This window comes from Vombatus ursinus, unplaced genomic scaffold (assembly GCF_900497805.2).
Source record: "Vombatus ursinus unplaced genomic scaffold, bare-nosed wombat genome assembly UNPS02014768.1, whole genome shotgun sequence".
Classification (NCBI taxonomy): Eukaryota; Metazoa; Chordata; class Mammalia; order Diprotodontia; family Vombatidae; genus Vombatus; species Vombatus ursinus.
The window spans coordinates 25837277-25849069 of NW_020954546.1; the positions used below are offsets into that span (position 1 = coordinate 25837277).

Here is an 11793-nt window from a genome sequence, read left to right on the forward strand (position 1 = left end):
AGGGTCCTTCCAACCCAAGATACAGGATTCTATGTACTAGTTAGAGAAATAAGACAAATAATCTTTCGCTCCCATGGCTTCAAATGATTGTTGTTTTTTTTCAGTTGTGTCTGACTCTCCATTTGCGGTTTTCTTGGCAAAGATACTAGGGTGATTTGGCATTTCCTTCTTTAGCTCATTTGACAGATGAGGAAACCGAGGCAAACTGGGTTAAGTGACTTGCCCAGGGTCACACAGCTAATCTGTGTCTGAGGCTGGATTTGAACTCAGGAAGATGAGCCTTCCTGATTTTAGGCCCCACGCTCTATCCACTGTGCCACCTAGCTGTCCATCTTCAAATGATACCTCTATGTAAATGGATCTCAAATCCACATCCCCTTCATGTATAGATTTTATATCGATGCATATATGTACGTGTAATCTCCCAGGATAGACTATAACATCTTTGAGGACTTTGAGAGGCTGTATCATTTTTGTCTCCATAACCCCAAGGCCTAGTACAGTGCCAGCACTTAGTAGGTGCTTTAGAAATGCTTGGTAGGTAGTGGCTAAGGAGCTGTGCTTTAGACTTAGATGGATCTCACTGTGTTCCCAGACAACCCGACTCTGAGAAGACCCGGTTTGGGCAGAGGACTAAAAGTCAAGAAACATCATAAGGGAAGATTGAAAAGAACTTTGAAAAGAGAATGAAAAATTCATCACTCCTTCTCTTGCACTAAACTGCCTCCCTAGGATGGCATTGCCCCCATGGCACTTAGCACAGTGATCTGACCATGATAGGCATGTAAAGTCTGTTATATTTGTTGTGAATCAAAAGTGAAACGTTAATAAAAGTGATAATAGCTAACCTACATAGCACCTACTATGTGCCAAGCATTGTACTAAATGCTTTACAAATATTACCTCATTAGATCCTCACAATATCCTTGGAAGCTAGGTGTGATCATTATCCCCATTTCACAGTTGAGGAAACTGAGGCAGAGGTTAAGTGACTTGCCTAGGATCACCTGGCTAGCCAGATTTGAACATTTCCTTGTCTGTTATGGGTAGGCCGAAATGACTGCAGAGATCACTTTTTGCATCTAAATCTGTTATCCTAAGTGCTAAATTTTGTGATTCACACTTTAAGTGACCCAAACAACTGACATTCCTAGAGCAGAAGATCATAGCTTTAGGGATGGAAGGGACCTTAGAGTCAAGCCCATAAGCATTTATTAAACACCTACTATGTGCCAGGCATTATGCTCAGCTGGGGATACAAAGAAATGTCCAAACACTCCGTGCCTTCAAGGAGCTCCCATTCTAATGAGAGAGACAAACAAGCAAATAAATATTTACAAATGAGATGGAAACACTGTAAGTTAGAGATGATCTCAAAGGGGAAAGGACTAGCTTAGAGGCCACTGACTTTAACGCCTCCATTTTACAGGTAAGCAAACTGGGGCCTAGACTGGAGTCAGGAGACTTGCCCAGGGTCACATGGCTAGTTAAGTTTTAGAGGCAGTATTTGAACCCAGATCTTCAAGATTCTCTAAGTCTACCTTAAGTCACACTGCCCTTTCAGGTTTGTAAAATACATTAGATCCATCATCTTGTTGGAGTCCAAGAGCCCTAAGAATTATTGTGCCCATTTTACAGATTAGCAAACTGAGGCTCAGATGGGACGTGACCTTCCATTGCCACACAGCTACTAGGTGTCAGAGGCAGGATTTAAACGTGGGCCTGTCCTGACCTCATCTTTAGCATTTAGATAGAGATGATTTAGGGTGTGTGAAGTGCTTCATAAATATTATCTCCTTTGGGGGCAGCTAGATGGTGCAGTGGATAGAACACCAGCCCTGCATTCAGGAAGACCTGAGTTCAAATCTGGCCTCAGACATTTGACACTAGCCGTGTGACCCTGGGCGAGTCACCTTACCCCATTGCCTGGCCAAAAATATATATATATATATATATAAAATCTCCTTTTATCTTCACAACAACCCTGGAGGAGGAGTGCTATTATTAGCCCCATTTTACAGATGAGGAAATTGAGGCTGAGAAGAGTTAAAAGATAAGTCCGTGAAAGAGACAGGGAAAGCTTCATGGAGGAGATGGAGCTCCAGCTTGGCATTGAAGGATCTGTAGGTGGGGCAGCTAGGCAGACCTAAAGTCAAGGAAGACCTGAATTCAAATCTGGCCTCAGACACTTACTAGCTGTGTGACACTGGACAAGTCATGTCACCCTATTTGCCTCAGTTTCCTCAACTGTCAAATGGGCTGGAGAAGGAAATGGCAAACCACTCCAGCATCTTTGCCAAGAAAACCCCAAATGGGGTCACGGAGACTCAAACATGACTGGAACAACTGAACAAGATGCTCTTTCCCCTATGACAAAGTCTTCTTTTATGAGAAGCAGTGTGGTACGACAGATAGAGTGCTGGACTTGGAGTCAGGAAGACTCTAGCTCAAATTCTGCCTGATAATTGCTAGCTATAGGTATGGGACCAGATCTAGGACAAGTTAACTTCTCAGAGCCTCAGTTTCCTCATGTGTAAAGTGGGAACAATACTGGCAGTTATTTCCCTCACAAGGTTGTATACCTGGGTAACCTCTGTCTGCCTCATTTTCCTCAGCTATAAAAGAGAGGACAGCACTTACCTGTCAAGGTTGCTGTGAGGATCAAATGAAAGATACTTGTAAAGCTCTTAGTACATTTGTTTAGTCAATTCAGTTGTGTCCTATTCTCTGTGACCCCATTTGGGGTTTTACTTGGCAAAGATACCGAAGTAGTTTGTCATTTCGTTCTCCAGTTCATTTTACAGATAAGGAAACTGAGGCAAACAGGGTGAAATGACTTGCCCAGGGTCACACAGCTAGTAAGTGTCTGAGGATGGATTTGAACTTAGGTCTTCTTGACTCCAAGCCCAGCACTCTATGCACTATGGTGCCACCTAGCTGTCCACAGTACATAGTAGGTGCTATATAAATGCTTGTTCCTTTCCCCTTGTTCCTCTTCCTTAGGAGGCTCCAATAAGATAATCAATGTGCAGTCCTTCCTACGAGCTTCCATGGAGCTCTGGGCTAGCTCTCTGGGGGAGAGGGCAGCCTATCTTTGCATTCTTTAAAATATCAGTTATTAACATTAGTATGGATCCCAGAGCAGAGTGGGTAGCAGCTATGGCTATGGGAGCTACCAACCTGGCCATTTTATTGAGTTCTATGGGCCTGGGCAGAGGTAGGGGTTGGAGAGTGGATAGAGAGCCGCCCTCGGAGACAGGAGAACCTGAGGTCAAGGACTATCTTTGACACACACTGGCTGGTAGACCAGGGCAGGTCATCTAACCTTTTATTATCAAAGGAAATAATATTTGTAAAGCACTTTGGAAATCTTAAAACAGTGTCTGTCTGTCTGTCTGTCTGTCTGTCTCTCTTTCTCTCCCCTCTACCTCCCTCCCTTTCTCTCTCTTTCCCCCTCTCCCTTTCTTTCTCTCTCCTCCCCCCTCTCCTCTTCCTCTCTCTCCTCTCTCCCCCTAGTTATTGTTATTATTAATAAATCAAACTATTAATAATAATAATAATCACTCAGTGCCCCAGGCAACTAATTTAAAGATCAGGTGCTGAGCTTCATTGGTAGAAGCTTCCTCACCTGAGAGTTCCTTACACAAATGAAATAATAAATCCAGTCTTGCCTCATCTCCCCCACCTCCAACCTTCCCCCACTCCAAAAAATAGGAGGTTTTGCAGGGAGGTTGGAAAGCTGCCTGTCGGAGTCATCCTCCCCAGGCTTCTAAAATCTTCCCTTGCCCCTGAGCCTGATGGAAAGACTTGCTAAGGAATGAAGTGTGAGTTTTCCACCCTCGAGGGAATACCAGGCTGGCGCCTTGGAAGAGATGGACCCAATGCCCCAGGGCAATCTGAGAGAACAGAAAACTGTTTTAATAATAGCGCTGCGGCAGAAGCCTAATTCTGGAGCAAGAGTGAAAGTCACTGCAGTTAATTCAGTTCCCTCCAGCTCCCTCGGAGAGTTTTTTCTTCTTTCCTTGGTGAAGTTGCTTCTCAGTGTCCTCGTCAGTCTGTGGAGGGATCCAGCCGAGCATCGGCCCGATGGGGCCGCCAAGGATGCTTGGAAATCCTTCGGCAAGTGTCTGGGTGCCGGGGGCTTTGTGTTTTTCATCTGTGTGTCTGTTATTGGAGGATGAGCCCAAAAGGCCTCTGGGAGGGGCTGGATCCCCAGCTGGCTGCAGAGATGGATTATTTTGACCACAACCACTCATGAACTACCTCTGCTAAGGTACTTAAGACACCACGATCAGTCAGTCAATAAAGATTTATTAAGGGAATATGGTGTGCCAGGCACTGCGTTAAGGGGTGGGGAAAAGACAGTCTCCACCCTGGAGGAGCTGGCAATAGACAAAATCATAGAAACTTGAGACATGGAAGTATTCATTTCTCCAATGAGTGAAAACCCCGACCCTTCTTTCTCCCTGTGAGACCTTGGACAAGCCAGTGAGCCTCCATGGGCCCCCGTGTCCTTTTTCATAAGGGGAAAGAAACAAGACTTTATAGAATGCTTACTGTGTGCCAAGCAGGGTGCCACATGCTTTACAAATATCTCATTTGATTCTCATAATGACTCTGGGAAGTAGGTGCTATTATCCCCATTTTATAGTTGAGGAATCTGAGGTAAAGAGACTTGCCCAGGGTCACACAGCTAGTAAGTGTACGAGGTCAAATTTGAACTCAGGTCTTCCTAAATCTGCATTATCTAGCTACCTTCAATAAAATTAAAGGATTTAACTAGATGTCCTCCAAGGTCCCTTCCAACTCAAAAATCTATGGTCCTATGACCTCTAAATTTCCTTTTAACACTAAATTTTATGCCTTTATTTCCCTCCTTTGGGTAGAGGTGGGGGACTGGATATGGAATGCTACATATACTGTCCAACACAGTTGGTGGTACTGGTTTTCTCTGTTACAAGGAAAGGTTCTGTTGGGGGAAGATATTGGGACCTAGCCATGGAGTTAAAAAACAAACAAACAAACAAAAAAACAAATGCATTACTAAAATGTAAAAGAAAACGAATTCTGTGATTCCTTCCGCGCTTACAGATGGGCGACTGGTCATTCCTGGGCCGGCTTCTCACCGAAGTCCAGAACCATTCCACCGTCGTCGGTAAGATCTGGCTCACGGCCCTCCTCATCTTTCGTATCCTCCTGGTCACGCTGGTGGGTGATGCAGTCTACGGGGATGAACAGTCCAAATTCACCTGTAACACCCTCCAGCCCGGCTGCACCAACGTCTGCTACAACAGCTTCGCCCCCATATCTCACCTCCGCTTCTGGATTTTCCAGATTGTCCTGGTGGCCACGCCCTCCATCTTCTACATCGTCTGCGTGATGCACCAGGTGGCCCTGGAGGAGCGGATGGATGTGGAGAGGGACCGCCTGCTGGAGCTGTGGCAAAGACAGGCAACCTCTCGCCAGGTCTTTCCGCAATCGGGTTCTGGGGTCCTGGTGCCCTCCACCTCCTTCGAGGGCCAGAGCCTGGAGGAGGAGGAGATCCTCCCAAAGCATGGCGGGTCCACAGCTCAGGACCCCATCCAGCTGGCCAACCGGGTGTTGATCATTTACATAGCCCATGTAGTGCTGAGGACCTTCCTGGAGCTGGGATTCCTAGTGGGGCAATATTACCTGTTTGGGTTTAACGTGCCCCATTTATACCTCTGCGAAACCTACCCGTGTCCCACCAAGACAGACTGCTTTGTTTCCAGGGCGACAGAGAAAACGATCTTCCTGAATTTTATGTTCGGGGTGGGGCTTGGCTGTTTTCTTCTGAACTTGGCAGAGTTGCATTACCTGGGCTGGCTCTTCACCTTCCGGATGCTCTTCAAGGCTTGCGTCAATTGCTGCCAATATCTGGGGAAGACGTCCCCACCCCACAGGCCCCAGCTCCTGACTCTTCTGGACTCTAGTCAGGAGAGGATGCTCCTGGAGGCCTCCTTGCTGCCTGCATGGGGGTCAGGGCATCCCCGGCCACCGCATACAGTGATCCCTGTGACCACGGATGCAGGGCAGTCAGCTTTGGAGGGACATAGGGACCACAAATCTAAACAGGAAAAGACCCCCAAAATGCCCCCTAGAAAAAAATCCTGGTTATAGTTACCCCCCTCACCCCACCCCAGTACTCTAAGCTGTGATACCAGGTGGGGGAGAGTGGCTGCAAACAGTGACCAATCACAGCCTGGTCACATGGTCACTTCCCTCCTCCCTACTGTGGTATCTATTAAGTGGTCCCTACATGCATTCAGAAGAATAACCTTCAGGGACTGGAGTAACTGACCCTCGTGGGCATCTTTGCTTATTTTCCCCACCTAGATATGTGGAATTGAAGTCCATTTTGATTCTTTCTCCTCTCACCCCTCACATTGTCAATGTACATCTCATTTTTACCCCTTCCTTTCTGTTCCCAGATACGTGTTTGTTGAATCTAATTCTTATCCCTCCCTGGCCATTAAGTCCTCAGGTCCTTGTCAGCCCGAGCTGTGGCCTCGAGGCTATCTGTGGCCCTCTAGGTCCTCAAGTTCAGCCCTTTGACTGAATCCATCGGTCAAACGGTCACAGTTGAGGACACAGGTTCCCCACCCCTGGCCTGGGCTCTTGTAATCCTGTTGCAAACAGCCTCTACAATCCAAGCCACATACTGGAAGTGAGATTAATCTTCTGAAAACACATTCAATTCAATTTATTTAAACAATTCAAAGAATGTTCTTTCAATATCTAACAAAAGTCTTGTGCTGGCTGCTAGGGAAGACATGACCTCATTGGGCTTCCTGTCTAGTGGGGGAGAAGACATATGCAGATACACATTTATGCCTTCAAATTTAAATTTCAAATCCAGCCAATATTTATCCAGCAATTTCTATTTGCAAGGCATGGTGCTAAGTTCTGGGGGTACAAAGTTTAAAAAACGATTCAGTCTTTGCCTTCAAGCTAATATGAATACATAGGATAAGTTCACTCAATACATACCAGCAAGCATTTATTTATGAAATCCTTACTATATGCCAGGCACTATGCAATGCCCTTAGGCTACAAAGAAAGAAATGAAACAGTCCCTGCCCTCCAGAAGCTTACATTTTAGCCTGGGGAGACAACATAGACATATTAGGTATAGAGAGGACATATTCAAAATAAATGCTAGGTGTTTGGGGAGGGAAGGAGGGACGGAGGACCCAAGCTGTTGAGGAAAACAGGAAAGGCTTCATATAGAAGGGAGCATTTCCCCTGAGCCTTGAAGGAAACTAGAGTCTACGAGGTAGATATGAGAAAGGAGCACATTCCAGGCATGCAGGACAACCAGGACAAAGGCACGTAGTTGAGAAATGGAGCACAGTAAGAAAGTCAGTTTGGCAGGTGCACAGTGCACATGAATGAATGCACATAAAGTGCAATAAGGCTGGAAAAGTTTTTGGGGGCCCAGTTGTTATTTAAATTCCTACCAGCAAAGTTGATGTTTTATCTCAGTAGTAATTGGGAGTCATTGGAATTTATTGAGTAGGGGAATTACATTGGCCACACCTGTGTGGTTGTATGGACTATAGACTGGAGAGGCAGAGAGGCTGAGAAGGAGGCTATTGCCATAGTCCAGGTGAGAGGTTATGAGGGCCTGGATGAGGCTGGTAGCCTGGTGAGTGATGAGAAGGGGAAGGACAAGAGAGAGAGAGCTATGTTCGCAGCAATGATTTTAGGTGACCATTGGCTATGTGGGGTAGGTGAGCGTGAGGATGAGGAGTCAAGGCTGATGCCAACAAACCTGGGGGCAAACCCGGATGGCTGAGCAGAAATAGGCGCAAAGCAATGTGCTGAAGTCTAAGGGGAAAGTTGGTGGCAACAGGGCCATGTTTGAGATTTCTCTCTCTTTTTTAAGTTTTTTAAATAAAAAAAAAATTTCTTTTATTTTTTTTTAAACAGGGGCATGTTTGAAAAGCTTCAGGGAGGGACTGACATTTCAGCTGGATTTTAAAAGACTGATAAGAATGGGAATCATCTTGCCTGTACCTTCTCAGTGGATGAAGCAGGTCAGGGAGGAAAACCAGGCCTAGGGGACAACGTGAGCAAAAAACAACCACCCAAAACCTAACAAGCAGCAAAGTATGTTCAGGAGACAAAGAAGAGTCCATTTTTTTTTTTTTTTTTTGAGGCAATTGGGGTTAATTGACTTGCCCAGGGTCACACAGCTAATAAGTGTCTGAGGTCATATTTGAACTCAGGTCTTCCTGACTCCAGGGCTGCACCACAAAGCAGCCCCTGAGGAGTCTAATTTGGCTGGAGCCTAGAGTATATGGAGGGGAATAATACGAGATAAATCTGGCAAGGCAAAAGGGTGAAAGATTCTAGAGGGCCTTGAATACCAGGTGAAAAAATTCTGAACTTCATTGGATAAGCAATAAGGAAGCAGTGAGGATTTTTGAGCAGAGATGGATGTAACCAGATCTAATTACGTGGAGGGTTCACTCGGCACCCCCAACTCCAACCATGACTTCTACGTGACACAGATCCTCAGTAACTGCACTGGGCTGGTGAATGTTTAACAACTGGTTCTCTGGAAAAAGAAAAAAAAAGACTTCAGAGCACACTTTTAAGGTTAATTTGGCGTATTAATATCTTCTCCATCACTTACTTAAGTTTAGACAGTCAACAAAATAGATCAAGCCCTGATTTGTACCTTTGGGGATTTCCAAGGTGCAAAAGCTCCGCTCTGAAAATTTAACAATGAAAAGCCCACCCGGGGCTGCAGTACATCATTGCTTAATCTCTGCCATAAACTCTTCAATGATTCCCAAGCGCCCACAAGATAATGTCCTTAGTTAGGCATTCAAGGCCTTCCACAATCTAACTCCAACTTACCTTTCCAACTTTCTCAGTATGTCAACGCACAAATCTTTTACTCAGGTTAAACTGGTTTCGCTATTGTGCCTCAACGTACCTTGTACTTTTCTCACCTCCACGCTTTTGCTCATTCTGTCGCACTGGCCTGTAATGTCCTTCCCCTCCTTCCCATCTGTTTGAACTAATGAATCAATGAGCATTAAGTGTTTTCTATGTGCCAGGCATTGTCCTATGCTATAGGAATTCATGTCAAGTAGTTTTTATTCTAATAGGAAGAGTCTCTACAGGGGTCATGGTGGCCAGGGAAAGAGGCCATGATCTCCCTAGATCAGGGGCGGGGAACTTGGATTCAGTCAAAGGGCTGCACTTGAGGACCTAGAGGGCCACATGTGGCCTCGAGGCCGAAGATTCCCCACCCCGGCCTTAGATTCCCCTGGTGATTAAAGTCACCAGGATGTGACTTTGTTGATCCATAGGGCAGTTTATTAACATCTAATTCCTCCCCATCCTTCCAAATCTAGCTGCAATCCTGTCTACTCTGTAAAGCCTTGCCTGGCCATCCCAGCCTAAAGTCAGCCTTTCTTTCTCTTAATTCCTATTGAATGGATTTTCTATATAATGGATATACTGCTTAGTATCTCCTACCATAGTTTAGACTTATTATTTAAATCTTTTGTTGTTATCATTTAACTGCATCTGCTTATAAACTTGTCTCCTCACCCAGATTATAAATTTATTGAGGGCAGGGTTTGGATTTTATTAAGTTTTGTTTACTCCTCACCACCCCCTCCTCAGCACTTTACAGCTAGGGGATAGAGAGCTGGAGTCAGGAAGACCTGAGTTCAAATCTGACCTCAGACACTAGCTGTGTGACCTTGGGCAAGTGACTTAAATCCTTGCCTGCCTCAGTTTCCTCATCTGTAAAATGGGGATCATAACAGCATCCACCTTGAAGGGTTGTTGTGAGGATCAAATGAGATAATATTTGTAAAGTGCTCTGTGTAGTGCCTGGCGCATAGTAGGCGCTATGTAAATCTTGGCTATTATTCTTATTATAAATAAAGATTTGCTGATTTGACTTGATTTTAGTATTTGCATATTGGAAAGGTCTGCTGGAGATTCTAATCTATGCTACTTTGAAGCCTCTAATCATCTCAGTTTCTTCATCTCTAAAAGTGTGGGGCGCTGGGCTGACTCCTTCATAAAGATTTCCTTTCATAATTCATATCAGCGTTTCACAATGCTCCCAGATAGCTTTCTGCATACTTCTCCTCCTGTCTAGTAGCTTGTTCTTGGCCCCAGATGGATAGCCTGTGGATAGCATGAGCCAAAGGGACCCAGAGCCAGGACAGGGCACTAACACCTAGATTTTATAGGATCCTAAAATTTAGAGCAGAAAGGGATTTCATTTATTTGCTTATTTTCAAAGTAACCAAACCTTCCCTCTACCAATTCAGGTCAACACCCATAGCTTATAATTTTAAGAATTGCCTGGGGACTCACCAAAGCCAAATGACTTAGCCAGGGTCACACAGCCAGGCCTTCCTGACTCTGAGTGTAGCTCCAGATCCAAGTGGTAGGCACTTCCTTAATAGAAATTTACTTCATTTAATTGTGCCCTCCCTCCCATCCGGTCTGGTCCTCTCAGATGTCTGAGCTAGTGCAGGTGAAAGGCCTCAGTGGAAAAGCTCACGATTTCGCAATTAGCATTCCTTCTCTTGGTTCCTTCAGCACAAACACCCACAAGGAACCTCCCTGAAGGAGTTAATGATCAGTAAGTAAACAATGCAGGATGGCAAATGTCAGCGGAATCCTCTGTCTCTGTGTCCTTTCCTGCTCTTCCTGGATCTCTTCAGTTACTGAAATTCAAGGAGTTTGACCAAGAAAGGAGGAGTCTTGTTTGGGGCAGTAGCTGATGCTTGAAGACGGGATATGATGAAATATTTCCCCATCCCCCCTTTCACCTTTCGTCTTCCCGACTTTCCACCCTTCCTGCATCTTCAAGCACATGCTTAGGGCGAGGTAGAAAGAGTCAGACAGTACTGTTTTACTGCTCTGCTAAAAGATCTTCAATGTTTCCCAGCGCTCATCAGACAAAGACCAAACTCTTTAGCTTGGCCTTCAAGGCCTTCCACAATCTGGCCTTATTACTACTTCGCCATGGAAATCTTTCACTCCAGCTAAATCGGGTTAGCCGTTTGACAGTGGTCAGACCAATTTATTCACAGGATCGTCATAATAATAGCTAGCAAGTTAAAGCTGGCAAAATCGCTTTACTTACGCCATCTCACAACAAGTCTGGGAAACGGGCTGTTATGATGATCCTCATTTTGTAGGTGAGGAAACTGAGACTTGCCTAGAGTCCCATTGTGTCACAAGTCACATAGAGTCACAAGTGTCTGTGGCCAGGTGTGAATGCTGGGTTTCCTGATTCCACACTCTCTGTGCTGTTCTACCTAGCTGCCTTATGGAATGAGACCTGTAATACAGAAGTCAAAGGACACCTGTGAACCTCAAAGTGCTGGCTAGTATATAGAGGCTGGTTTTCACTACTACTACTACTACTACTACTACTACTACTACTACTACTACTACTAGTGCTACTACAACTACTACTACCACCACCACTACCACCCCCCACCAGCATTACTACTAGTATTTATACGACTACAACCAGCACTACAGTTAACACTGATACTACTACTATCATCGCTACTAACATTACTACCACCACTACTATTACTACTACTACTACTACCACCAGCACCACCATTACTACTACTATTTAAACTATGACTCCCACTACCACCACCATTACTAGTACTACAATTAACACTAATACTACTACCCTACTAACATTACTACCACCACCACCATTACTGCTACTACCGGCACCACTACTACTATTAATACTACTACTAG

At 45.0% G+C, this 11793-nt stretch overlaps 1 long non-coding RNA gene across 1 annotated transcript in view; it reads right to left on the reverse strand.

Moving 5' to 3' along the window:
• Positions 1–8223: 8223 nt before the first annotated feature.
• LOC114042801 overlaps positions 8224–11793 on the reverse strand; it is a 4497-nt gene continuing 927 nt past the window's right edge. The window contains exons 2-3 of the long non-coding RNA XR_003569028.1: positions 11153–11350; positions 8224–8584 (exon numbers count right to left, since the gene is read on the reverse strand). This is a non-coding gene — a long non-coding RNA (uncharacterized LOC114042801). The remainder of the gene's footprint in view (positions 8585–11152; positions 11351–11793) is intronic.